We start from the raw sequence: 27,295 nt of genomic DNA on the forward strand, positions 1-27,295 counted from the left end.
CATTGGGAGTAAAACCTGTCTAATAATTAAAATTTTTCCTTCCAGGGTAAGATCTCTCAACTGCCAGAAAGTAATCTTTTTCTTAACTCTTTCCAGCAGAGACTCCCAATTTCTTACATTACCACCTGACTCTGAGAAATAAATACCTAAAATTTTTACTTCATTCATTCTTGTTAATTTACACTCAGAATCTACAATAAAATCACCAACAGTTAAAATACCAGATTTTTCCATGTTAATTTTAAAACCCGATGCGCCCCCAAACCAATCCACTGTTCTTATGGCTCTGTTCATGCTTCTAGTGTCTTTAACTAAAACCGTCACATCATCCATATATGCCACCACTTTAACTTGTTCATTGCAACTCCCGGGAATAAAAAAACCATTGATTACCTTATCTCTCCTAAAAGCTGCTAAAAGTGGTTCAATTGCACAAATAAAAAGAATAGGGGATAAGGGACACCCCTGTTTAACGCCACAGTTTATTTTTACATTATCAGATAAAAAACCATTAATAGATATTTTGCTAAAACATGATTTGTAAAGAGATTTAATACGTTTGCTAAAAACATCCGGGCATCCCATTTTCTCTAAAACTGCAAATAAAAAATCATGGGCAACTCTATCGTACGCTTTTTCAAAATCCAAAGTAATTAGAGCAAGCTTTTGTTTTCTGTCTAAAACATCCCATAAAACATCCCTGATTAAAATCAATGAGTCGCTGATTCTCCGATTTGGCACTGCACACGTCTGATCCACTTCTATTACTGAGCCGATTACCTTTTTTAATCTATTTGCTAGTAACTTTGCATATACCTTACAGTCCGTATTTAAAAGGGTTATTGGTCTCCAATTTTTAATCAGTTCTTTATTTCCTTTCTTAAATAATAAAACAATAAGACCCTCCCACCACGACTCTGGGACACTAAAAGATGCTTCTGCTTCTAAAATTACTTCATAAAAATCCTCACCCATGATCTCCCATAAACACTTGTAAAATTCAACAGGTAGTCCATCTGCTCCCGGCGTTTTGTTATTTTGTAGCGTATTAATTGTATTAAAAACTTCCTCTTTAGTAAAATTCCCTATTAAAAAAGATTTATGTTCCGCATTAAAATTTTTTTCCAGTCCTTCTAAAAAATGTTTTTTTAGAGACACATCCGTGTTTTTAACAGAAAATAAATCATCATAAAATTCTTTTGCTTTCATCTTCTTCCCCTCCAAACTTGTTTCTCCTTCCAAAACCTTCATATAATCCTTCTTGTCACATATTTTTTTAAAAAAGAATTTTGTGCATTTTTCATCCTCGTCTAAAACTTTTACTCGGGAATTAAAAATAATTTCTTTACCTTTTTCTTTCAGGCAGTTTTGGATCTTTTCTTTTGTTGTTCGGATCGCCTCCTGCATATCACATCCGTTATTTTCGAGGTGAAAAAAACATTGCAGTTTAGCATTAAGATCATTATAAAAAATACGTTTTGCAGCAGCTTTCTTCTTTCCTTCTTTAATAAAAAATATTTTTACCTCCTTCTTGACAAAATCCCACCAATTAAAAATAGATTTAAAAAACGTTTTTTTTAGCTTCAGTTTTTCATACAGCTTTTTAAAACCTTCCATAACCACCTCGTCTTGTAGTAGGGATACATTTAATTTCCAGTGTGACGGTCTTTTATCCACATCTGATTCTATTTTAAAACTACATTCTATTATTTTATGATCTGAAAAAGGTGTTGAATGCGTTTTAAAACCTGAGCATGTTAGGGCTTGAGATATAAAAATATAATCTATTCTGGATGAAACACCTCTCCCCACCCAAGTGACTTCATGCTCCTTTTTTTGTCCATCTAATGCCCATGTATCTTTAAGATTAAAAGCTGCTAAAATATTTCTAAGACATGAAGCTGACCCATCTTTTACATTTTTTAAATGACAATTAAAATCCCCACCTAAAACTAATGGATCTACTCCAGGTAAAAACAGCTGCAAAAGTTCAAACAAATGTAATCTCAAGGCTTTTTCTGCATTTGCATACACATTAAAACACCTCACTTTCTTCCCATTTTTCTGCACATCAATTCTTAAAATCCTCCCAGGGTATATCTCTTCATAATTTACAATCTCCCAATCTTTAGAGCATAAAAACCCCACACCATCACTTTTTGACTCGTTCCCACCAGAAAAGCATAAGTTACCCTTCCATATACCCTGTAAATATTCATAGCTTATTTTTTTTGTCAAATTACATTCTTGTAGAAAGATAAAATCAATATTTTCATTATTTAAAAAATCATATAAAGCAGTTCTCTTATATAGGTCGTTAAACCCCTGAACATTCAGGGACATTGAGCGGATCATCTTCTAACATTTAGTGCAGGGCTCTTCCCTCCGCCCTCATTCTCTACTGCCGGAGAAGATGGGTCTACCTCCAGATCTGATACATCCGAAGATGACACACTCCCCAGCAGACTTGTTGCTTCTAATGCCTTTACTTTCCCACCACATGGTATTCCTTCATTATCACTTCTATCCACACTTCTTTTTAGAGATTTTTCTGTGCAGTCCATTTGTACCTGCGCGCAAGGTAAGCTCTGCGACAGGGAATTAGTAGGAGTGGACTCCACTACTTCTGGAATATCACTTTCCCTTCCACAACTACTCCCTTTACTTAGTGGAGAAATTTCTTGCAACATTTGACTCTTCTCTTCTCTCTTCTGATCTTCTTTCTTCTGTTCTTCTATCTTCTTCTTTTCATTCTTATCTTCTTTCTTCTTATCTTCTTTCTTCTGCTCTTCTCTCTTTTTCCTTTCCATCTGTTTCTTTATCTCCATGGCCCTTTTTTCTATGTCCTCTATCCTCTTCTGTTTTTCCTCTTCCTTCTTTCTCTTCCTTTCTTCCAACTTCCTTTCCTCTTCTTCTTGTGATTTTTTAACCCGTTCCTCCTTCTTCTTCTCCTTCATTGCCCGTCCCTCCTCTTCCTCTTTTCTCTTTCTTTCTGTCTCCTCCTTCTCACTCCTTTCTTTCTCCTCTTCCCCTTTTTCCTCTTCAGCAGCAATGCCTGCTTCCACATCGTCTTTAGCTTCTTGTTGCTGTTCTTCAGGCGATGTGTCCATCTCCTCTACATCCTTTTTCTTATTTTTAGGGCACTCATCCATCTGGTGAGGAGTACCCATGCAACTAAAACACTTGTTACATTCTGCATCCAGATGTCCATATTTTTTACACACACGGCAGTAGTGTGGCATCCCTGGGAAGAATAAATAACCGCGGCTATGGTTGATATAAACCTGCGGCGGAGGTCTGTACACGCCCCCCTCCTCATTCGGGTTCTTCCTAAATGATACCACATACACACGTTTCCCGTTCCACACTCCAAACTGTGTTTCCCCGCGTCTCTTAGGGATGATTTTGTCACAATACATTGATAGGTAACTTTCAACCTCAGAGTCTGTAATAAATGGACTAAACAAATGAATCGTCAGTACTTTCATTGAAAACTGAAAAGAGGGGATTACTTTCACCCCCTCCAGCTCTACCTTCTCTTTATTTACTTCATAAAGAGCGTAGGCACTTTCACACTGCGAGGCTTTATTAAGCGTAACATCATAAAGTCCTCGAGAAAAAAAAGATTGAAAGCAAAAAAGATGCTCCTTGTCGATCTTCAAGAGCTTACAAATAACATTGAAAATAAATTGAGAATCTTTCACCTGCCGGTGGTCAGGAGCAACCACGAACCTGATGGTGTCCTTCAGCGGATGCTCCTCCGAGAAATAATCATTCGGGTTGCTTGCTTGATTCTCCTTCCTTCCTCCAGGGTTTCTCCTTGTCTCCATGATTTTCCTCTTCTTTTCCAGATACCAAGGAAAATATCACACACGGATCGCAGCCTCCACGAAGTTCGTCCTCCCTCCAACACACCGTCCTCCGTAAAGAAAAGGCACTGCAGCTTTAGCACCGATTCCCAAAAGCAGCACTGGATATCTCCAAAGGACAAGAATCGGTTCTGCCACCACAGTAACCTTCAGCCCAATGTCACAACCCACTACAGATCGTGCCAAAAGGCCGAGAAGCGATAACCAGAATTGGTTTCGAACTACGGAGCCACCCAAGGATCCTGAAGAGTCCATTTGTGGAGATGAGCTCCTGGACTCCCGTTAAGAAGACATGTTGTCAACCTCTAGATCCCTTACATGCCTGCACTTTTCGGCTTGCTGCTGCTGCAATCCACGCGTTTTAGATCTGCATAACTCCACCTCTTTAAACACAGCACCCTCACCCCCTGCTGTTCCCACCCGCCTCAACACCGTTGGAAGGGAGGAGAACCAATTAAGGCAGGGGGTGGGGTGGAACGAGCAGCTGTCTACCCTTAGCAGGAGGGCTGCTGATTACTTACCTCTCCTGCTGCTGCTGGCTGTCCAGCAGCAGACTGAAGGTGGCTGCTGCTGTGCGCAGGTATATAAAGGCTCAGAGCCTATTATGACACGCGCAGCCAGCGTTCCATTGCCACATTCCATCTACTGCAGGCAGGATACCTGGCTGGCTGAATGTCGCTGAGAAGCTCACAGAGACCGCCATAAGCAACAGTTTAACAGAATGCCACAGACTAATCAACCAAACTTTTTGGGTTGGGTTCTCTTTTATAGTCTGCAGGCATTAATTGAAAGAAGTCAGTGTTCCAGCAGAGGGAGACAACGTTTCAGAAAAGGCATTGTAGCAAACCAAAAAAGAAATTTTAAGCGCAGCAGAGTAACCAGCGCACATACCTGTTAGCTCAGGTGAGTTTAAAAGGCTGCTGTTGATAACAAGGGCATTTGCTAAATAGATGGTGTGTGTGCAACAATATACTGAAAGGTCAATTATATTGTGGAGCTTATCTCACCACCTGTAGTTATTTAGGTGAAAGCTCCAAAATGCGTGCCTAATATGTCTGTTTATCCAAAAGGAAGTAAAGAGGGAGAGCTAGAAACATAGCATTGTGTTACGTTACATGGCAATGCAATGCACAGTTGCTGAAGTTGAACCAAAATGAGCTTGTCATCTGGCTTCTGCAACTTTGAACATGAAAAATCCAATGAGGAGAAGAAAAGCAAAGCCAAAGAGTCCATCCCAAAATCCGACAAACAAGCAAAATGAACAAAAAACATTGAATTCAATACTTTCTGATTTTAGAAACTGCATTAAAGAAGGGGTGCACCGGTCCTGGAGATACAGCAATACCAGGTCAATGCGTGGAGTGGACAGAGCAAGCTCTTTTTCCATCTCCCTGTTCTAAAAATCCATTTAATATATGGTCCCCAGATAGGGGACGTATCAGATATTAAACTGATAAGAACAGATTTTTTGATTGAAGCTGCATCCAAGGCACTGAAAAATGTGACCGAAGTCACACCAAAACAGCGCACGAGGCGAGGATTCATGTGGACCCTTCCCGGAGGAGAGGGTCCCCAATAAACCATCCCCATCCCTCCGAGCCAGAAAGCCACAGCGAGGGTCAGGGATCTCCGATGCTCTCCCTAGCCGAAGCCGGAGAAGAGCCGTTTTCGTGCTCCCAGCTTCCATCTAGGCTGCCACCCTAGTGGAGCTGGAGCCTGTGTTGGTTTCTCAGCCCAAAGCTGACCGGACCTCCGACCGGGTTTATAAAAATTCCCCTTCCTAGCCCGGAGGCCATGAATAGGGGGGGTTGCTCAGAAAGTATGATTGGCAAAGGTGCGGCGTGCTACGAAGCCAAGTCTTTCTGGGGTTCCCAGTCCCAGTAAGCTTGGACTCCCACCAGGGCGCCTACTCCTGGGGCACATTGCTCCAAAGCCCTCACACTTACCCAGACTAGTGACTTCGATCCTGGAGGGCCATGTTTTCCATCAGATAACTCTATGAGCCACCTGGCGTACTAACAAGTGCACCAAACCAGTGTGTAATATGCATCAATTTACTAGGGCAGCCCAAGGACAAAACTGCCTTTTCAAATGATACTACACTTGATCTTAGCCAAAAGGCCGAGAAGCGATAACCAGAATTGGTTTCGAACTACGGAGCCACCCAAGGATCCTGAAGAGTCCATTTGTGGAGATGAGCTCCTGGACTCCCGCTAAGAAGACATGTTGTCAACCTCTAGATCCCTTACATGCCTGCACTTTTCGGCTTGCTGCTGCTGCAATCCACGCGTTTTAGATCTGCATAACTCCACCTCTTTAAACACAGCACCCTCACCCCCTGCTGTTCCCACCCGCCTCAACACCGTTGGAAGGGAGGAGAACCAATTAAGGCGGGGGGTGGGGTGGAACGAGCAGCTGTCTACCCTTAGCAGGAGGGCTGCTGATTACTTACCTCTCCTGCTGCTGCTGGCTGTCCAGCAGCAGACTGAAGGTGGCTGCTGCTGTGCGCAGGTATATAAAGGCTCAGAGCCTATTATGACACGCGCAGCCAGCGTTCCATTGCCACATTCCATCTACTGCAGGCAGGATACCTGGCTGGCTGAATGTCGCTGAGAAGCTCACAGAGACCGCCATAAGCAACAGTTTAACAGAATGCCACAGACTAATCAACCAAACTTTTTGGGTTGGGTTCTCTTTTATAGTCTGCAGGCATTAATTGAAAGAAGTCAGTGTTCCAGCAGAGGGAGACAACGTTTCAGAAAAGGCATTGTAGCAAACCAAAAAAGAAATTTTAAGCGCAGCAGAGTAACCAGCGCACATACCTGTTAGCTCAGGTGAGTTTAAAAGGCTGCTGTTGATAACAAGGGCATTTGCTAAATAGATGGTGTGTGTGCAACAATATACTGAAAGGTCAATTATATTGTGCAGCTTATCTCACCACCTGTAGTTATTTAGGTGAAAGCTCCAAAATGCTTGCCTAATATGTCTGTTTATCCAAAAGGAAGTAAAGAGGGAGAGCTAGAAAGATAGCATTGCGATACATTACATGGCAATGCAATGCACAGTTGCTGAAGTTGAACCAAAATGAGCTTGTCATCTGGCTTCTGCAACTTTGAACATGAAAAATCCAATGAGGAGAAGAAAAGCAAAGCCAAAGAGTCCATCCCAAAATCCGACAAACAAGCAAAATGAACAAAAAACATTGAATTCAATACTTTCTGATTTTAGAAACTGCATTAAAGAAGTGGTGCAACAGTCCTGGAGATACTGCAATACCAGGTCAATGCGTGGAGTGGACAGAGCAAGCTCTTTTTCCATCTCCCTGTTCTAAAAATCCATTTAATATATGGTCCCCAGATAGGGGACGTATCAGATATTAAACTGATAAGAACAGATACTACACTTGATCTTAGCCAAAAGGCCGAGAAGCGATAACCAGAATTGGTTTCGAACTACGGAGCCACCCAAGGATCCTGAAGAGTCCATTTGTGGAGATGAGCTCCTGGACTCCCGTTAAGAAGACATGTTGTCAACCTCTAAATCCCTTACATGCCTGCACTTTTCGGCTTGCTGCTGCTGCAATCCACGCGTTTTAGATCTGCATAACTCCACCTCTTTAAACACAGCACCCTCACCCCCTGCTGTTCCCACCCGCCTCAACACCGTTGGAAGGGAGGAGAACCAATTAGGCGGGGGGTGGGGTGGAACGAGCAGCTGTCTACCCTTAGCAGGAGGGCTGCTGATTACTTACCTCTCCTGCTGCTGCTGGCTGTCCAGCAGCAGACTGAAGGTGGCTGCTGCTGTGCGCAGGTATATAAAGGCTCAGAGCCTATTATGACACGCGCAGCCAGCGTTCCATTGCCACATTCCATCTACTGCAGGCAGGATACCTGGCTGGCTGAATGTCGCTGAGAAGCTCACAGAGACCGCCATAAGCAACAGTTTAACAGAATGCCACAGACTAATCAACCAAACTTTTTGGGTTGGGTTCTCTTTTATAGTCTGCAGGCATTAATTGAAAGAAGTCAGTGTTCCAGCAGAGGGAGACAACGTTTCAGAAAAGGCATTGTAGCAAACCAAAAAAGAAATTTTAAGCGCAGCAGAGTAACCAACGCACATAACTGTTAGCTCAGGTGAGTTTAAAAGGCTGCTGTTGATAACAAGGGCATTTGCTAAATAGATGGTGTGTGTGCAACAATATACTGAAAGGTCAATTATATTGTGCAGCTTATCTCACCACCTGTAGTTATTTAGGTGAAAGCTCCAAAATGCTTGCCTAATATGTCTGTTTATCCAAAAGGAAGTAAAGAGGGAGAGCTAGAAAGATAGCATTGCGTTACATTACATGGCAATGCAATGCACAGTTGCTGAAGTTGAACCAAAATGAGCTTGTCATCTGGCTTCTGCAACTTTGAACATGAAAAATCCAATGAGGAGAAGAAAAGCAAAGCCAAAGAGTCCATCCCAAAATCCGACAAACAAGCAAAATGAACAAAAAACATTGAATTCAATACTTTCTGATTTTAGAAACTGCATTAAAGAAGTGGTGCACCGGTCCTGGAGATACTGCAATACCAGGTCAATGCGTGGAGTGGACAGAGCAAGATCTTTTTCCATCTCCCTGTTCTAAAAATCCATTTAATATATGGTCCCCAGATAGGGGACGTATCAGATATTAAACTGATAAGAACAGATACTACACTTGATCTTAGCCAAAAGGCCGAGAAGCGATAACCAGAATTGGTTTCGAACTACGGAGCCACCCAAGGATCCTGAAGAGTCCATTTGTGGAGATGAGCTCCTGGACTCCCGTTAAGAAGACATGTTGTCAACCTCTAGATCCCTTACATGCCTGCACTTTTCGGCTTGCTGCTGCTGCAATCCACGCGTTTTAGATCTGCATAACTCCACCTCTTTAAACACAGCACCCTCACCCCCTGCTGTTCCCACCCGCCTCAACACCGTTGGAAGGGAGGAGAACCAATTAAGGCGGGGGGTGGGGTGGAACGAGCAGCTGTCTACCCTTAGCAGGAGGGCTGCTGATTACTTACCTCTCCTGCTGCTGCTGGCTGTCCAGCAGCAGACTGAAGGTGGCTGCTGCTGTGCGCAGGTATATAAAGGCTCAGAGCCTATTATGACACGCGCAGCCAGCGTTCCATTGCCACATTCCATCTACTGCAGGCAGGATACCTGGCTGGCTGAATGTCGCTGAGAAGCTCACAGAGACCGCCATAAGCAACAGTTTAACAGAATGCCACAGACTAATCAACCAAACTTTTTGGGTTGGGTTCTCTTTTATAGTCTGCAGGCATTAATTGAAAGAAGTCAGTGTTCCAGCAGAGGGAGACAACGTTTCAGAAAAGGCATTGTAGCAAACCAAAAAAGAAATTTTAAGCGCAGCAGAGTAACCAGCGCACATACCTGTTAGCTCAGGTGAGTTTAAAAGGCTGCTGTTGATAACAAGGGCATTTGCTAAATAGATGGTGTGTGTGCAACAATATACTGAAAGGTCAATTATATTGTGCAGCTTATCTCACCACCTGTAGTTATTTAGGTGAAAGCTCCAAAATGCTTGCCTAATATGTCTGTTTATCCAAAAGGAAGTAAAGAGGGAGAGCTAGAAAGATAGCATTGCGTTACATTACATGGCAATGCAATGCACAGTTGCTGAAGTTGAACCAAAATGAGCTTGTCATCTGGCTTCTGCAACTTTGAACATGAAAAATCCAATGAGGAGAAGAAAAGCAAAGCCAAAGAGTCCATCCCAAAATCCGACAAACAAGCAAAATGAACAAAAAACATTGAATTCAATACTTTCTGATTTTAGAAACTGCATTAAAGAAGGGGTGCACCGGTCCTGGAGATACTGCAATACCAGGTCAATGCGTGGAGTGGACAGAGCAAGCTCTTTTTCCATCTCCCTGTTCTAAAAATCCATTTAATATATGGTCCCCAGATAGGGGACGTATTAGATATTAAACTGATAAGAACAGATACTACACTTGATCTTAGCCAAAAGGCCGAGAAGCGATAACCAGAATTGGTTTCGAACTACGGAGCCACCCAAGGATCCTGAAGAGTCCATTTGTGGAGATGAGCTCCTGGACTCCCGTTAAGAAGACATGTTGTCAACCTCTAGATCCCTTACATGCCTGCACTTTTCGGCTTGCTGCTGCTGCAATCCACGCGTTTTAGATCTGCATAACTCCACCTCTTTAAACACAGCACCCTCACCCCCTGCTGTTCCCACCCGCCTCAACACCGTTGGAAGGGAGGAGAACCAATTAAGGCGGGGGGTGGGGTGGAACGAGCAGCTGTCTACCCTTAGCAGGAGGGCTGCTGATTACTTACCTCTCCTGCTGCTGCTGGCTGTCCAGCAGCAGACTGAAGGTGGCTGCTGCTGTGCGCAGGTATATAAAGGCTCAGAGCCTATTATGACACGCGCAGCCAGCGTTCCATTGCCACATTCCATCTACTGCAGGCAGGATACCTGGCTGGCTGAATGTCGCTGAGAAGCTCACAGAGACCGCCATAAGCAACAGTTTAACAGAATGCCACAGACTAATCAACCAAACTTTTTGGGTTGGGTTCTCTTTTATAGTCTGCAGGCATTAATTGAAAGAAGTCAGTGTTCCAGCAGAGGGAGACAACGTTTCAGAAAAGGCATTGTAGCAAACCAAAAAAGAAATTTTAAGCGCAGCAGAGTAACCAGCGCACATACCTGTTAGCTCAGGTGAGTTTAAAAGGCTGCTGTTGATAACAAGGGCATTTGCTAAATAGATGGTGTGTGTGCAACAATATACTGAAAGGTCAATTATATTGTGCAGCTTATCTCACCACCTGTAGTTATTTAGGTGAAAGCTCCAAAATGCTTGCCTAATATGTCTGTTTATCCAAAAGGAAGTAAAGAGGGAGAGCTAGAAAGATAGCATTGCGTTACATTACATGGCAATGCAATGCACAGTTGCTGAAGTTGAACCAAAATGAGCTTGTCATCTGGCTTCTGCAACTTTGAACATGAAAAATCCAATGAGGAGAAGAAAAGCAAAGCCAAAGAGTCCATCCCAAAATCCGACAAACAAGCAAAATGAACAAAAAACATTGAATTCAATACTTTCTGATTTTAGAAACTGCATTAAAGAAGGGGTGCACCGGTCCTGGAGATACTGCAATACCAGGTCAATGCGTGGAGTGGACAGAGCAAGCTCTTTTTCCATCTCCCTGTTCTAAAAATCCATTTAATATATGGTCCCCAGATAGGGGACGTATCAGATATTAAACTGATAAGAACAGATACTACACTTGATCTTAGCCAAAAGGCCGAGAAGCGATAACCAGAATTGGTTTCGAACTACGGAGCCACCCAAGGATCCTGAAGAGTCCATTTGTGGAGATGAGCTCCTGGACTCCCGTTAAGAAGACATGTTGTCAACCTCTAGATCCCTTACATGCCTGCACTTTTCGGCTTGCTGCTGCTGCAATCCACGCGTTTTAGATCTGCATAACTCCACCTCTTTAAACACAGCACCCTCACCCCCTGCTGTTCCCACCCGCCTCAACACCGTTGGAAGGGAGGAGAACCAATTAAGGCGGGGGGTGGGGTGGAACGAGCAGCTGTCTACCCTTAGCAGGAGGGCTGCTGATTACTTACCTCTCCTGCTGCTGCTGGCTGTCCAGCAGCAGACTGAAGGTGGCTGCTGCTGTGCGCAGGTATATAAAGGCTCAGAGCCTATTATGACACGCGCAGCCAGCGTTCCATTGCCACATTCCATCTACTGCAGGCAGGATACCTGGCTGGCTGAATGTCGCTGAGAAGCTCACAGAGACCGCCATAAGCAACAGTTTAACAGAATGCCACAGACTAATCAACCAAACTTTTTGGGTTGGGTTCTCTTTTATAGTCTGCAGGCATTAATTGAAAGAAGTCAGTGTTCCAGCAGAGGGAGACAACGTTTCAGAAAAGGCATTGTAGCAAACCAAAAAAGAAATTTTAAGCGCAGCAGAGTAACCAGCGCACATACCTGTTAGCTCAGGTGAGTTTAAAAGGCTGCTGTTGATAACAAGGGCATTTGCTAAATAGATGGTGTGTGTGCAACAATATACTGAAAGGTCAATTATATTGTGCAGCTTATCTCACCACCTGTAGTTATTTAGGTGAAAGCTCCAAAATGCTTGCCTAATATGTCTGTTTATCCAAAAGGAAGTAAAGAGGGAGAGCTAGAAAGATAGCATTGCGTTACATTACATGGCAATGCAATGCACAGTTGCTGAAGTTGAACCAAAATGAGCTTGTCATCTGGCTTCTGCAACTTTGAACATGAAAAATCCAAGGAGGAGAAGAAAAGCAAAGCCAAAGAGTCCATCCCAAAATCCGACAAACAAGCAAAATGAACAAAAAACATTGAATTCAATACTTTCTGATTTTAGAAACTGCATTAAAGAAGGGGTGCACCGGTCCTGGAGATACTGCAATACCAGGTCAATGCGTGGAGTGGACAGAGCAAGCTCTTTTTCCATCTCCCTGTTCTAAAAATCCATTTAATATATGGTCCCCAGATAGGGGACGTATCAGATATTAAACTGATAAGAACAGATACTACACTTGATCTTAGCCAAAAGGCCGAGAAGCGATAACCAGAATTGGTTTCGAACTACGGAGCCACCCAAGGATCCTGAAGAGTCCATTTGTGGAGATGAGCTCCTGGACTCCCGTTAAGAAGACATGTTGTCAACCTCTAGATCCCTTACATGCCTGCACTTTTCGGCTTGCTGCTGCTGCAATCCACGCGTTTTAGATCTGCATAACTCCACCTCTTTAAACACAGCACCCTCACCCCCTGCTGTTCCCACCCACCTCAACACCGTTGGAAGGGAGGAGAACCAATTAAGGCGGGGGGTGGGGTGGAACGAGCAGCTGTCTACCCTTAGCAGGAGGGCTGCTGATTACTTACCTCTCCTGCTGCTGCTGGCTGTCCAGCAGCAGACTGAAGGTGGCTGCTGCTGTGCGCAGGTATATAAAGGCTCAGAGCCTATTATGACACGCGCAGCCAGCGTTCCATTGCCACATTCCATCTACTGCAGGCAGGATACCTGGCTGGCTGAATGTCGCTGAGAAGCTCACAGAGACCGCCATAAGCAACAGTTTAACAGAATGCCACAGACTAATCAACCAAACTTTTTGGGTTGGGTTCTCTTTTATAGTCTGCAGGCATTAATTGAAAGAAGTCAGTGTTCCAGCAGAGGGAGACAACGTTTCAGAAAAGGCATTGTAGCAAACCAAAAAAGAAATTTTAAGCGCAGCAGAGTAACCAGCGCACATACCTGTTAGCTCAGGTGAGTTTAAAAGGCTGCTGTTGATAACAAGGGCATTTGCTAAATAGATGGTGTGTGTGCAACAATATACTGAAAGGTCAATTATATTGTGCAGCTTATCTCACCACCTGTAGTTATTTAGGTGAAAGCTCCAAAATGCTTGCCTAATATGTCTGTTTATCCAAAAGGAAGTAAAGAGGGAGAGCTAGAAAGATAGCATTGCGTTACATTACATGGCAATGCAATGCACAGTTGCTGAAGTTGAACCAAAATGAGCTTGTCATCTGGCTTCTGCAACTTTGAACATGAAAAATCCAATGAGGAGAAGAAAAGCAAAGCCAAAGAGTCCATCCCAAAATCCGACAAACAAGCAAAATGAACAAAAAACATTGAATTCAATACTTTCTGATTTTAGAAACTGCATTAAAGAAGGGGTGCACCGGTCCTGGAGATACTGCAATACCAGGTCAATGCGTGGAGTGGACAGAGCAAGCTCTTTTTCCATCTCCCTGTTCTAAAAATCCATTTAATATATGGTCCCCAGATAGGGGACGTATCAGATATTAAACTGATAAGAACAGATACTACACTTGATCTTAGCCAAAAGGCCGAGAAGCGATAACCAGAATTGGTTTCGAACTACGGAGCCACCCAAGGATCCTGAAGAGTCCATTTGTGGAGATGAGCTCCTGGACTCCCGTTAAGAAGACATGTTGTCAACCTCTAGATCCCTTACATGCCTGCACTTTTCGGCTTGCTGCTGCTGCAATCCACGCGTTTTAGATCTGCATAACTCCACCTCTTTAAACACAGCACCCTCACCCCCTGCTGTTCCCACCCGCCTCAACACCGTTGGAAGGGAGGAGAACCAATTAAGGCGGGGGGTGGGGTGGAACGAGCAGCTGTCTACCCTTAGCAGGAGGGCTGCTGATTACTTACCTCTCCTGCTGCTGCTGGCTGTCCAGCAGCAGACTGAAGGTGGCTGCTGCTGTGCGCAGGTATATAAAGGCTCAGAGCCTATTATGACACGCACAGCCAGCGTTCCATTGCCACATTCCATCTACTGCAGGCAGGATACCTGGCTGGCTGAATGTCGCTGAGAAGCTCACAGAGACCGCCATAAGCAACAGTTTAACAGAATGCCACAGACTAATCAACCAAACTTTTTGGGTTGGGTTCTCTTTTATAGTCTGCAGGCATTAATTGAAAGAAGTCAGTGTTCCAGCAGAGGGAGACAACGTTTCAGAAAAGGCATTGTAGCAAACCAAAAAAGAAATTTTAAGCGCAGCAGAGTAACCAGCGCACATACCTGTTAGCTCAGGTGAGTTTAAAAGGCTGCTGTTGATAACAAGGGCATTTGCTAAATAGATGGTGTGTGTGCAACAATATACTGAAAGGTCAATTATATTGTGCAGCTTATCTCACCACCTGTAGTTATTTAGGTGAAAGCTCCAAAATGCTTGCCTAATATGTCTGTTTATCCAAAAGGAAGTAAAGAGGGAGAGCTAGAAAGATAGCATTGCGTTACATTACATGGCAATGCAATGCACAGTTGCTGAAGTTGAACCAAAATGAGCTTGTCATCTGGCTTCTGCAACTTTGAACATGAAAAATCCAATGAGGAGAAGAAAAGCAAAGCCAAAGAGTCCATCCCAAAATCCGACAAACAAGCAAAATGAACAAAAAACATTGAATTCAATACTTTCTGATTTTAGAAACTGCATTAAAGAAGGGGTGCACCGGTCCTGGAGATACTGCAATACCAGGTCAATGCGTGGAGTGGACAGAGCAAGCTCTTTTTCCATCTCCCTGTTCTAAAAATCCATTTAATATATGGTCCCCAGATAGGGGACGTATCAGATATTAAACTGATAAGAACAGATACTACACTTGATCTTAGCCAAAAGGCCGAGAAGCGATAACCAGAATTGGTTTCGAACTACGGAGCCACCCAAGGATCCTGAAGAGTCCATTTGTGGAGATGAGCTCCTGGACTCCCGTTAAGAAGACATGTTGTCAACCTCTAGATCCCTTACATGCCTGCACTTTTCGGCTTGCTGCTGCTGCAATCCACGCGTTTTAGATCTGCATAACTCCACCTCTTTAAACACAGCACCCTCACCCCCTGCTGTTCCCACCCGCCTCAACACCGTTGGAAGGGAGGAGAACCAATTAAGGCGGGGGGTGGGGTGGAACGAGCAGCTGTCTACCCTTAGCAGGAGGGCTGCTGATTACTTACCTCTCCTGCTGCTGCTGGCTGTCCAGCAGCAGACTGAAGGTGGCTGCTGCTGTGCGCAGGTATATAAAGGCTCAGAGCCTATTATGACACGCGCAGCCAGCGTTCCATTGCCACATTCCATCTACTGCAGGCAGGATACCTGGCTGGCTGAATGTCGCTGAGAAGCTCACAGAGACCGCCATAAGCAACAGTTTAACAGAATGCCACAGACTAATCAACCAAACTTTTTGGGTTGGGTTCTCTTTTATAGTCTGCAGGCATTAATTGAAAGAAGTCAGTGTTCCAGCAGAGGGAGACAACGTTTCAGAAAAGGCATTGTAGCAAACCAAAAAAGAAATTTTAAGCGCAGCAGAGTAACCAGCGCACATACCTGTTAGCTCAGGTGAGTTTAAAAGGCTGCTGTTGATAACAAGGGCATTTGCTAAATAGATGGTGTGTGTGCAACAATATACTGAAAGGTCAATTATATTGTGCAGCTTATCTCACCACCTGTAGTTATTTAGGTGAAAGCTCCAAAATGCTTGCCTAATATGTCTGTTTATCCAAAAGGAAGTAAAGAGGGAGAGCTAGAAAGATAGCATTGCGTTACATTACATGGCAATGCAATGCACAGTTGCTGAAGTTGAACCAAAATGAGCTTGTAATCTGGCTTCTGCAACTTTGAACATGAAAAATCCAATGAGGAGAAGAAAAGCAAAGCCAAAGAGTCCATCCCAAAATCCGACAAATAAGCAAAATGAACAAAAAACATTGAATTCAATACTTTCTGATTTTAGAAACTGCATTAAAGAAGGGGTGCACCGGTCCTGGAGATACTGCAATACCAGGTCAATGCGTGGAGTGGACAGAGCAAGCTCTTTTTCCATCTCCCTGTTCTAAAAATCCATTTAATATATGGTCCCCAGATAGGGGACGTATCAGATATTAAACTGATAAGAACAGATTTTTTTTTTTTTTTTTTTTTTTTTTTTTTAAAACCATTCAGGTTGTTGTAAACAACAGTATGAAAGTCCGCCAAAACCTTCAAAATAGTTGCTCAACTATAACTCATCATCATGGTTAATCTTTATTCTTTTTATAAATTTATGTTTCCAAAATCAGAGTTAGTATATTTGTGCTATATTACTCTCATGAAGGTACATAAAATTACTGGTACTTTACCAGATGACGCCATTTCATGACCTTCCAAATGCCCTCAGCGTCCAATCCACCACCTCTACTCTTGTCCCATTTATATATAAGGTACAACCTAGATAGAATTAACCGAATACAGTCATTAATAGGTACAGTTTTTCTTTTGAACAAAGCCAGGTTTCTCACATCCCAAAGGCTTTCCATGACACACACCATTATTAACCACAAAATCCTTTCATTCACCTTTCCACATGCACCAATACCAAACATAGCCACTCTCCAGTTAATATAACTCACACCTGCTAATTCCTTACATAGACCACCCACACCTTTCCACACACTATATGCATAATCACAATCCCACATCACATGTCTCACAGTCTCACTCGCTCCACACCCTTCTCTTGGACATACATTCGTTCTGATCAAATCTCTTCTCTTTTGCACATCTCTCACAGGCAGTATATCATGCAAAGCCATCCACACCACATCCTTCTGTTTTTTCAACATACCATGCGTACCCAATTTTTCCCATGCATCCGCCACTTCATTAAATCTTAAATCATTAATATTACATTCAATCTCATTTGCTCTCATTTTTCCCATCACCGCTTTTGGTTTCTCAAACTCACACATAGACACAGCCAGCAAATCATTCTTTCTAACAAACCTTTCAATCACCTCATACCACACAGGACATTTAAAAGCCACAGGCACACTTCCATCTTTTTTCACCCAGCATAACCCATACAACATCCATCCAGCCATATATCGCAACATATATGCACCTTTGTTCTTTTTACCCATTAGCACTACCACCGTTTTAATATAATTAAGGCTCAGGAATATTTCAATATCAGGAAAATTCAGACCACCATTCTGATATGTTTTGTATAAATATTCTCTCTTTAATTTTTCCATTTTACTCCCCCAAAAAAAAGTAAAAATTAATTTTTGTACTCTTTTTATTTTTTTGTATGGGGACGGAAAGACCCCAGCAACATAAAGTAATATTGGAAGTATTACTGCCTTAATTAAAAGTACCTTTCCATTCAATGTCAACTCACGCATTCGCCAAAAATTCAGTTTCTTCTCTATCCGTAACCCACACTCATCCCAACTTTCAGTACCCTTCAGATCATCATTCAGCAATATACCCAAGACTTTAATCGACCCTTCCATACATGTCACACCATCCATCTTAATCCTACTATCACCAAAACACTTAAAACAACATTTATCCCAGTTTACCCTAAAAGCAGACGCACCACAGAAAAAATCCAATAATAACTTCACTCTACTCATAGACGCAATACTCTCACTCACAATCACCACATCATCCATATATCCCAGCACCTTGACATTCATTCCTTTACTCCCAGGTATTAGCATTCCTCTTATCGCTTTCTCTCTCCTAATCATACATAACAAAGGTTCAATCACACTAACAAACAAAACAGGGGAGAGAGGGCACCCCTGTCTAACACCTGATTTAATCAGGAATTTATCACACAACCAACCATTCACTAAAACTTCACTCGTCACATCATCATACAAACATCTCACACCATCTAGGAACTTCTTAGGGAAACCCATTTTTTCTAACACTTCAAACATAAACACATGCGACACTCTATCAAACGCCTTCTCAAAATCTAAAGCCAACAACATACACTTCTGCTTTCTATCTCTACAGTCTCCCAGCACATCTCTCAGCAACAACAGATTATCACTTATACATCTCCCAGGCACAGCACACACTTGATCATCCTTGACAACCTTCCCAATCACTTCACGCATACGGTTTGCTAAAATCTTGCTATACACCTTGTAGTCGGAATTTAGAAGCGTTATTGGCCTCCAATTCCCCAGTTTTTTCTTTTCACCTTTTTTATAGATTAACACAACCACACCTTCTTTCATAGATTCACACAGTTCTCCATTCTCCCACATATACTTACATACTTCCGTCAGATCCGCACCCATGCACTCCCACGCTTTCACATACAACTCTACTGGTATACCATCTTTACCTGGTGTTTTGTTTTTCTGAGCACTGAACACCACCTTTCTCACTTCATCCAGAATCACATCCTCACACAGGTTCTCACATTCATCATTATCCAATTTATCTTCCAAGCTACCTAACACTTCACCCATCAAACCAGAATCAATCCATTTATCCCCATACAGTCTACTATAGAAACCATTCACCTCCTCAATCACACCCTCTCCAGTTATACTCACATCATTCTCATCCAGTAATTCATCCATATCCATTTTTTTTCCATTCATTTTTTTGAAAAAGTATCTGGTACATTTTTCGTTTTTTTTCCAGGTGTTCTATTTTGGTTCTGTACATTATTTCTTTCCCCTTTTTCTCAATCACACGTTTTAACTCATTCTTTGCTTCCACTAACAAATCACTCACATCAATCCCAGACATACTGCATTTTTTCAGCCATTCAATCCTCATATTTAATTCTTTGAATTTATTTCTATATATGGCGGCTTTCTTGTAGCCCCATTTTCTGAAAAATTTTTGGATTTCTTGCTTCACCCAATCCCACCATTCTAACACACATGCAAACCTGTTTTTATAGTATCCCCACCTTTCATACTTCTTTTTAAACTCACTCATCACTCTTTCATCCTCTAGCAACCTCACATTCAGCTTCCATACACCCCTCCCATGCACAAAGCTCCCTTTCTGTCTGAACATACCCCTCAAACACTCGTGGTCCGAGAAGGGGACCGCACACTGCTTAAAACTAATGCACTCCAGATTTTTGGAGAAAAGCATCCTGTCAATACGTGATTCGATCCCCCCTCTGTCCGCCCTATATGTAGGTGGTGGATTGTCCGACCTTAAAGTAGCGGCATCTGAAAAAGAAAAATCTGAAATTAAATGGGATAATTTTTTCCCGGTTACATCACCGGTTTCATCCGTAACACAATTAAAGTCACCAACAAAAATGGTAGGAATCTTTCCTGGCAAAAATAACTGAACCTTTTCCAAGAGAGCAAGACGCTCCTCTTTTCTGGTAGGACTATAGATGTTAACTATTCTTACCCGCCACCCCCTATATTTCACTATGGCAATAATGCACCTCCCCACCTCCACCACTGTGTAGCTGTCCATGCTGCACTCTGCGTTCCCCAGCAGGATCCCCACACCATCGTTCTTATTTACATTAGACCCAGACCAGATGTGCTGTCCATGAGGCCAGTCCTGATCGTCCGGCACTTCTGATAATCCGCACTCATGCAGGCAGTAAATGTCTGCTCCCAATGATCTGATATACCTGAGCACAGTACACCTGCGTCCTTTAGATTTCATCTGCCTCACATTTAAGGATAGGACATTAAGTGAAGCTTTGGAAGCCATATCAGAACTTTCTTATGGAGATTTCTACATGTCCCCCATTTCTGTATCAGCCTTGTCCTTCTGGGGGCTGGCAGCCGGACTGGTAACAGGTGAGGGCAGGAACCCCCTCTAAAAAATCGCAATCAGGGGAGAAAACCAAGTCTGGATAAGCCCGCTCACTCATGGGACTTTCACTGCCCTCATCTGCATAATGATAAGCGAGGCGGGGTTTCTTCACAGCATTCCCCCTGGTCTCTTCAGAGGACCTTGCTGCTGCTGTGAAATCCCCCTGCTCCTTTATTTCACACTTAGTGCCACTGGCACTGACACTCTGCTCCTCCTCATCATCTGCCTGCAGCTTGTCCCAGGAGACATGGGGCGTTCTGCTCAGTGCCTCCTCCACATCTCCTTCACCACAGGCAGACACAAGTACTGGGAGCTGCTCGCTGAGCTCCATGTCTAGCTCCGCCCCCTCTGACGTCACCGGCTCCGTAGCTCCGCCCCCCACTCTCACTGCAGATGCAGAGGCTGCTGCTGGAGTGCTCTGAGTCACAGGGACGGCAGCACTCACAGGTGTGAGATTCAGCAGCTGATTGCCTGAGGGCAGCTGATTACCTGCAGCTGAGGAGGCAAGTAACTCTTCGCTGACAATGGAGTCAGCTCCATGAGGTCGACTCTGCTGCAGAGCATTGCTACCAGGCATTACAGGGCTGGCAGAGGCAACCTGGGCATACAGCCTGGCTCCACCAGTGCGTGCCCTGCAATCCCTGTACACATGTCCAGACTCCCCACAGCCATTACATACAACAGGGTTGGGGCAGTCCTTTGCAAGGTGCCCAGGTAGATTACATTTTCTGCAGAGCATTGCTTCAGGGCAGTTCTCCGGCATGTGGCCATAGGAGTTACATTTGCGGCAGTAAAAGGGGGCTTCAGGGAAAAATAAATATCCATTATTCCTGCCAATGCTGAAATTTAAAGGGGGATAGTGGAAACCCCCAGGGCCCTGAGGGTCTATCCCAAAACGGACAAAGAACTTGTGCTTCCCAGTCCACAGTCCAGACTCCATGCTAACTACTCTGTGGGCATACTGTACATAGGAACAATGTCTTTTAAGGAAATCTGCTATTTCTTCCAGGGGGACAAAGGGATTATGCATGAAAACGACTAAGGGTATGTCCCCTCTGGAATAAAGGACTGTGAAAGTAAGTCCTGAAAGCAAGTCATTGTCAGCATTTTCCCTGAGGGCTCTGTACAGGTTCTGGCATGCACCAACAGAAGAAAAAACAAGCACATACCGTCCCTCTCTCCTGAATTCCTGCAGGCATACGATCTCCTCCTTCTTTACCTTCAGTATGTCATAAAGCACCATATTGACCAGGTATCCCAGTGAAAAATGCATTCTCTTCTCCTGCGCGACCTCGATCCTGAAACCATTACGGACCCGGGCATCCCCGGTCCCTGCGAAGTGGACAACTACTCCCATCCTTTCCAGGTTCACCTTCTCTCTCCACCACTCCTTTTAGTACAGCATAGCTGTACTAGCCTTTAAATGACCAGACCAGGCATACTGCACTTGATCTTAGCCAAAAGGCCGAGAAGCGATAACCAGAATTGGTTTCGAACTACGGAGCCACCCAAGGATCCTGAAGAGTCCATTTGTGGAGATGAGCTCCTGGACTCCCGTTAAGAAGACATGTTGTCAACCTCTAGATCCCTTACATGCCTGCACTTTTCGGCTTGCTGCTGCTGCAATCCACGCGTTTTAGATCTGCATAACTCCACCTCTTTAAACACAGCACCCTCACCCCCTGCTGTTCCCACCCGCCTCAACACCTTTGGAAGGGAGGAGAACCAATTAAGGCGGGGGGTGGGGTGGAACGAGCAGCTGTCTACCCTTAGCAGGAGGGCTGCTGATTACTTACCTCTCCTGCTGCTGCTGGCTGTCCAGCAGCAGACTGAAGGTGGCTGCTGCTGTGCGCAGGTATATAAAGGCTCAGAGCCTATTATGACACGCGCAGCCAGCGTTCCATTGCCACATTCCATCTACTGCAGGCAGGATACCTGGCTGGCTGAATGTCGCTGAGAAGCTCACAGAGACCGCCATAAGCAACAGTTTAACAGAATGCCACAGACTAATCAACCAAACTTTTTGGGTTGGGTTCTCTTTTATAGTCTGCAGGCATTAATTGAAAGAAGTCAGTGTTCCAGCAGAGGGAGACAACGTTTCAGAAAAGGCATTGTAGCAAACCAAAAAAGAAATTTTAAGCGCAGCAGAGTAACCAGCGCACATACCTGTTAGCTCAGGTGAGTTTAAAAGGCTGCTGTTGATAACAAGGGCATTTGCTAAATAGATGGTGTGTGTGCAACAATATACTGAAAGGTCAATTATATTGTGCAGCTTATCTCACCACCTGTAGTTATTTAGGTGAAAGCTCCAAAATGCTTGCCTAATATGTCTGTTTATCCAAAAGGAAGTAAAGAGGGAGAGCTAGAAAGATAGCATTGCGTTACATTACATGGCAATGCAATGCACAGTTGCTGAAGTTGAACCAAAATGAGCTTGTCATCTGGCTTCTGCAACTTTGAACATGAAAAATCCAATGAGGAGAAGAAAAGCAAAGCCAAAGAGTCCATCCCAAAATCCGACAAACAAGCAAAATGAACAAAAAACATTGAATTCAATACTTTCTGATTTTAGAAACTGCATTAAAGAAGGGGTGCACCGGTCCTGGAGATACTGCAATACCAGGTCAATGCGTGGAGTGGACAGAGCAAGCTCTTTTTCCATCTCCCTGTTCTAAAAATCCATTTAATATATGGTCCCCAGATAGGGGACGTATCAGATATTAAACTGATAAGAACAGATTTTTTTTCTATCGAAAGCCCGAATTCGTGTACAAAACCCGAGTGCGCTTAAAAAAGTGACAAGTGCCACAAAAAAAGTGCACTAGGATGCTGGTCTTCTTGAAACCCTCTCCAAAAGGAGAAGGGTCCCCCAAACCATTCCCCGTCCCTCCGAGCCAAAAGGCCACAGCGAGGAACAGGGACAAAAAGCCACCTCCAGCCGAAGCCAGAGGCGACCCAATCTTACCCCCAGCACCTGCCCGAGTTCTCACCCGAGCAAGGCACTGGGAGCCAAAGACTGTGCTCCCCGCCCGGAAGAGGGGAGCCAACAACGCTCTCCTCCCGAAAGAGGAGAGCCAGGGGGGTTCAGGGGGGAGCGGAACCTGATGGCCACACACTCCCCCCCTAGACCTGCCAAGAGAGGAACCCGTAAGGGAACCGCATCCTGACAAAATCCTAGTAGGACGTGACACACGTGAATAAGTGGACACACAGTGACAAAGAAATTAAATAAATAGTGAAGGTTTCACAGTATAATACTGCCCGGACCTTCGACCGGGAATTGAAAAATTCCCCATCCTAAGGCCAGAAGGCCCGGAATAAGGGTGTGTGCGAAGAAAGAAAATTTGAAGTGCTTGTGCAAATGTGCCATAAACTCAAGTGGGGTTCCCAATCCCAGTGAGTTAAGGCACCCCAGGGTCACCACTCCTGGGGCACTTCACACTTCGGGCTTTCGATCTTCCCCGGCCCAATGGCGTCGATCTTGGGGGGCCATGCTTTCCACCAGATGACTATATTAGCCACCTGGCGTACTAACAAGCGCCTAAACCCCAGTGTGCATAATGTATCAATCTACTAGGGCGGCCAACATCCAAAACCGCCTTTTCGAAAGATACTACACTTGATCTTAGCCAAAAGGCCGAGAAGCGATAACCAGAATTGGTTTCGAACTACGGAGCCACCCAAGGATCCTGAAGAGTCCATTTGTGGAGATGAGCTCCTGGACTCCCGTTAAGAAGACATGTTGTCAACCTCTAGATCCCTTACATGCCTGCACTTTTCGGCTTGCTGCTGCTGCAATCCACGCGTTTTAGATCTGCATAACTCCACCTCTTTAAACACAGCACCCTCACCCCCTGCTGTTCCCACCCGCCTCAACACCGTTGGAAGGGAGGAGAACCAATTAAGGCGGGGGGTGGGGTGGAACGAGCTGCTGTCTACCCTTAGCAGGAGGGCTGCTGATTACTTACCTCTCCTGCTGCTGCTGGCTGTCCAGCAGCAGACTGAAGGTGGCTGCTGCTGTGCGCAGGTATATAAAGGCTCAGAGCCTATTATGACACGCGCAGCCAGCGTTCCATTGCCACATTCCATCTACTGCAGGCAGGATACCTGGCTGGCTGAATGTCGCTGAGAAGCTCACAGAGACCGCCATAAGCAAGAGAGAAGCACAAGAGGGGGGCTCCGAGGGGGCTCCTACCGGCCGGGCCCCATACTGGATTCAGGGCAGTCATGCCCTGATGGCGGCCCTGCTGGAGGCTGGAGGGGCCCCCTCTCCCCGCGGACCGGCTGAAAAACCCCAACGGCCCGGTCCTGGTCCACGGACCGGCGGTTGGGGACCTCTGAACTAATTGACAACTCTGGAGTTGTTTGCACAAAAAACAATGAATGGGAACCGAGCAGAGCTGAGTGGCCAAACTGTGGTATTAGCCCAAAAGTATTGACTGGGTTAGATGCAGAAAAAAATTATTTTGAATTTGCAACCTGGTGGAGGTTAGTATAGATGGACTAATAGAACAAGTCCCACACACTGCTACAAGCCGAAGCCAAACATTTTTTTCAGAGCTAGATGCAGATAAAAATTATTTTGAATTTCCAACCTGGTGTAGGTAAGTATAGATGGACTAATAGAATGATGCTATGCCCAAAAGGTTTTCCTTCACTAAGTGCAGTAAAAAAATTTGCATTCTATACACAGGTGGTGTAGCTTGCAACACAGATAGGCTACTCCACTGACTAACACACACTGCAAGAGGCCAAAAAGGATTTGCTTTGCTAGATTTAGCCAAATGCTGTGAAAAAAACTTGCACAGCACTAGTACAGACCTGCCTGGCAAAAAGTGATAGGAACTGATGTAACCTAGTCCTCAAAAGGACTGCAATCACAACTATTCCCTACTCCCAAGCTATCTGTAGATTTGTGCGAAAATTGGCTTGAAATTAACACAAAGTATAGCGCACACAGCAACAGCAGTGCCGTCTAACACGCAGCTGCAGCAGTGAGAAAATGGTGGTGACGGGGAAAATGGCTGGGTCTTATAGGGCAAGGACATGTGACATACACTGCCAATGACACATGCCCTTGCTTGTGTGAAAAAAAGCAGTTCGCTCCGTGTGTGCACTGCTGATAGGCTGACAGATTGCACCTCCCTACTGTAAATGCGGGAAAGAGAAAAAAAAATGGAGATCTTCATTATTTATGCAGAGATCCATCCCCTGCCCCTCCCCCCACCCCACTGTACACTCAAACTGCGTATTAACATTAATTTTCAGCATTACTGAGAAAAAATCCAGTTATGATTTTGGTGCACGAACAGTTATCGAACATAACCTCGAACAGCCGAATTTTTCTCAAATTGTTCGTGTTCGCCGAACGGCTCGAACACCGCCCAAAACAGCTCGAAGTTGAGATTGGCGAACAGTTCGAGTCGAACACCGCCCCTCTATACTGAAAAGGAGTCAGCCAAGACCTTGTGGCATAGCTGTGGCCTGGCCATACACTATTTGGCTAGCAGCCATCTCTCCCAACATACAGATGAGTTCTCATGTGTTCTGTGGGGAGGAGGGTAATCGCCTGCCTCTAAGCAATTTGTGCCTAGAGAACAAGGAGCGGGTATTTGAACTGAACATTTGTTAGGGCAACTAGATTAGCCAGATATTAGCCCACTTTAATCAAACAGAAAACAATGGGACTTGTAATTGTGGTGCCCCTGATGGTTCAGTCACCACAGAGATAGTGCACCTCACCCAGAGGTGTGGAGTCTCCTTCTCTCAGGTGAGGAGTGTTAGAACCTTGCTCTTAGGTTTTTTCCTTTGCTGGTCACATGACCTTGTTGGCCTATATTATCCTGCTCCGCCCTTCTGGCTTTGCTGGACTTCATTGTATAACTACTTTCTAGCTAGCCTGTGCTCTGTATCTAACTCTGTTAGTTTGCTTGGTCTACGGACCTCTATGTTCTATATATTTTGTTTGTTCGTCTGTCTGCTACTATTTCTGTTAGGAGGTGTCCCATTTTCCTCCCAGTCCTTAGTACTTGTAGGGATTCCTTCCCCACATCTATAGGTCTCCGTACAGACTAGCTTAGGACTTTAGCAGGTCTGATCGCAGGATCAGGTTCCCTGTTACATCGTAGGGATTCAGCTGAGTTCTATCGTAGGGACAGATCTCCTCTCTTTCCTTAGCTCTGGTAGCAGAACATAACAGTAAGTCCAGCCTGCAAATTCTCTAAGGAAAGATTTTTCTGTTCCATCATGGTGTCGGTTCAGGATTTGGCTAAACACCTGCAGGGACTCTCTCTGGAGGTGGCCGAGCTCCGTCAGCACGTGAGTAACTGTCCTGGAGCACATTTCTTGGAGCCTAAGGTATGTTTGCTGGATTTATTTTTTGGTGAACACCGAGAATTTTTTTCATTTAAAAATGCTTGCTTATTGTATTTTCGTTTGAGACCCAAGTCCTCTGGGGATGAATCCCAGCGCATAGGGTTCATAATGTCACTTTTGCGCAAAGAGCCTCAGGAGTGGGCCTTTTCTTTGCAACCTAGTGATACATGCTTCAGATCAGTGGATAGTTTTTTTTCTGCTTTGGGACTATTATATGATGATCCTGACCGTGTCGCATCAGCTGAGACTGAGTTGAGACGTTTGAAACAGGGATCAGGTAATGTGGAAAAATATTGTACTCATTTCCGTCGATGGTCTACTCAAACAGGGTGGAACGATTCTGCTCTGAAAAGTCTATTTCTTGCTGGGCTCAATGAAAGGGTTAAAGACCTGCTAATTGCTTATCCTACACCTGAAGATTTGCAACAGGCTATGCAATTAGCTATACGGGTGGATAGGAGACTGCGTGCAAGGGTTAATGAGAGCAAATCCTCTGCTATGTCAGTTTCTGGTTATGAGAATGTGTGTACTAACAGTGGTGAACCGATGGAGATTGGATCGGTGGCACCTCGCTCTCAAGAAAAAGACCGTCGATTTTCTGAAGGCTTGTGTTTCTATTGCGGAAAATCTGGTCATTTGATTAAAGGCTGTGAGCTTCGTATGAAGAAAGAAAAAAAAATGGTCAGTCATGCCCGTATTGCCTGTTTAAATTCCAAGGGTGTATTTTTAGCTGCTTCCACGATTGCTCAGGAAAAATTAATGGAATTTCGGGTGTTTGTTGATTGTGGGTCTACTCTGAATGTAATTGATGGGGGATTCTTGGAAAGACTCCATTTAAAACCCGAACCTTTATCATCCCCCATTGCTGTGGTT

General features: G+C 44.3%; 10 non-coding genes and 3 pseudogenes across 10 annotated transcripts; all 13 read right to left on the reverse strand.

The window, feature by feature from the left end:
• Nucleotides 1-5,180: 5,180 nt before the first annotated feature.
• LOC141229132 (U2 spliceosomal RNA) lies at nt 5,181-5,362 on the reverse strand. Its single transcript, XR_012295883.1, has one exon. It is a non-coding gene; the product is annotated as a U2 spliceosomal RNA (small nuclear RNA).
• A 524-nt stretch (nt 5,363-5,886) lies between these two features.
• LOC141229173 (U2 spliceosomal RNA) lies at nt 5,887-6,002 on the reverse strand (annotated as a pseudogene).
• A 1,109-nt stretch (nt 6,003-7,111) lies between these two features.
• Nucleotides 7,112-7,302, reverse strand: LOC141229121 (U2 spliceosomal RNA). The gene has a single exon (XR_012295873.1). It is a non-coding gene; the product is annotated as a U2 spliceosomal RNA (small nuclear RNA).
• A 1,108-nt stretch (nt 7,303-8,410) lies between these two features.
• LOC141229127 (U2 spliceosomal RNA) lies at nt 8,411-8,601 on the reverse strand. Its single transcript, XR_012295879.1, has one exon. It is a non-coding gene; the product is annotated as a U2 spliceosomal RNA (small nuclear RNA).
• Nucleotides 8,602-9,710: 1,109 nt separating this feature from the next.
• Nucleotides 9,711-9,901, reverse strand: LOC141229120 (U2 spliceosomal RNA). The gene has a single exon (XR_012295872.1). It is a non-coding gene; the product is annotated as a U2 spliceosomal RNA (small nuclear RNA).
• A 1,109-nt stretch (nt 9,902-11,010) lies between these two features.
• Nucleotides 11,011-11,201, reverse strand: LOC141229085 (U2 spliceosomal RNA). Its single transcript, XR_012295837.1, has one exon. It is a non-coding gene; the product is annotated as a U2 spliceosomal RNA (small nuclear RNA).
• Nucleotides 11,202-12,310: 1,109 nt separating this feature from the next.
• Nucleotides 12,311-12,501, reverse strand: LOC141229086 (U2 spliceosomal RNA). The gene has a single exon (XR_012295838.1). It is a non-coding gene; the product is annotated as a U2 spliceosomal RNA (small nuclear RNA).
• Nucleotides 12,502-13,610: 1,109 nt separating this feature from the next.
• On the reverse strand, nt 13,611-13,801 carry LOC141229087 (U2 spliceosomal RNA). The gene has a single exon (XR_012295840.1). It is a non-coding gene; the product is annotated as a U2 spliceosomal RNA (small nuclear RNA).
• A 1,109-nt stretch (nt 13,802-14,910) lies between these two features.
• On the reverse strand, nt 14,911-15,101 carry LOC141229088 (U2 spliceosomal RNA). Its single transcript, XR_012295841.1, has one exon. It is a non-coding gene; the product is annotated as a U2 spliceosomal RNA (small nuclear RNA).
• Nucleotides 15,102-16,210: 1,109 nt separating this feature from the next.
• LOC141229150 (U2 spliceosomal RNA) lies at nt 16,211-16,401 on the reverse strand. Its single transcript, XR_012295897.1, has one exon. It is a non-coding gene; the product is annotated as a U2 spliceosomal RNA (small nuclear RNA).
• Nucleotides 16,402-21,349: 4,948 nt separating this feature from the next.
• LOC141229180 (U2 spliceosomal RNA) lies at nt 21,350-21,524 on the reverse strand (annotated as a pseudogene).
• Nucleotides 21,525-22,633: 1,109 nt separating this feature from the next.
• On the reverse strand, nt 22,634-22,815 carry LOC141229145 (U2 spliceosomal RNA). The gene has a single exon (XR_012295895.1). It is a non-coding gene; the product is annotated as a U2 spliceosomal RNA (small nuclear RNA).
• Nucleotides 22,816-23,604: 789 nt separating this feature from the next.
• On the reverse strand, nt 23,605-23,696 carry LOC141229178 (U2 spliceosomal RNA; annotated as a pseudogene).
• Nucleotides 23,697-27,295: the final 3,599 nt, after the last annotated feature.

The sequence above is a fragment of the Phyllobates terribilis genome, unplaced genomic scaffold (genome assembly GCF_046119375.1).
Source record: "Phyllobates terribilis strain yellow unplaced genomic scaffold, ASM4611937v1 Scaffold_455__1_contigs__length_1453912, whole genome shotgun sequence".
NCBI classification, from domain to species: Eukaryota; Metazoa; Chordata; class Amphibia; order Anura; family Dendrobatidae; genus Phyllobates; species Phyllobates terribilis.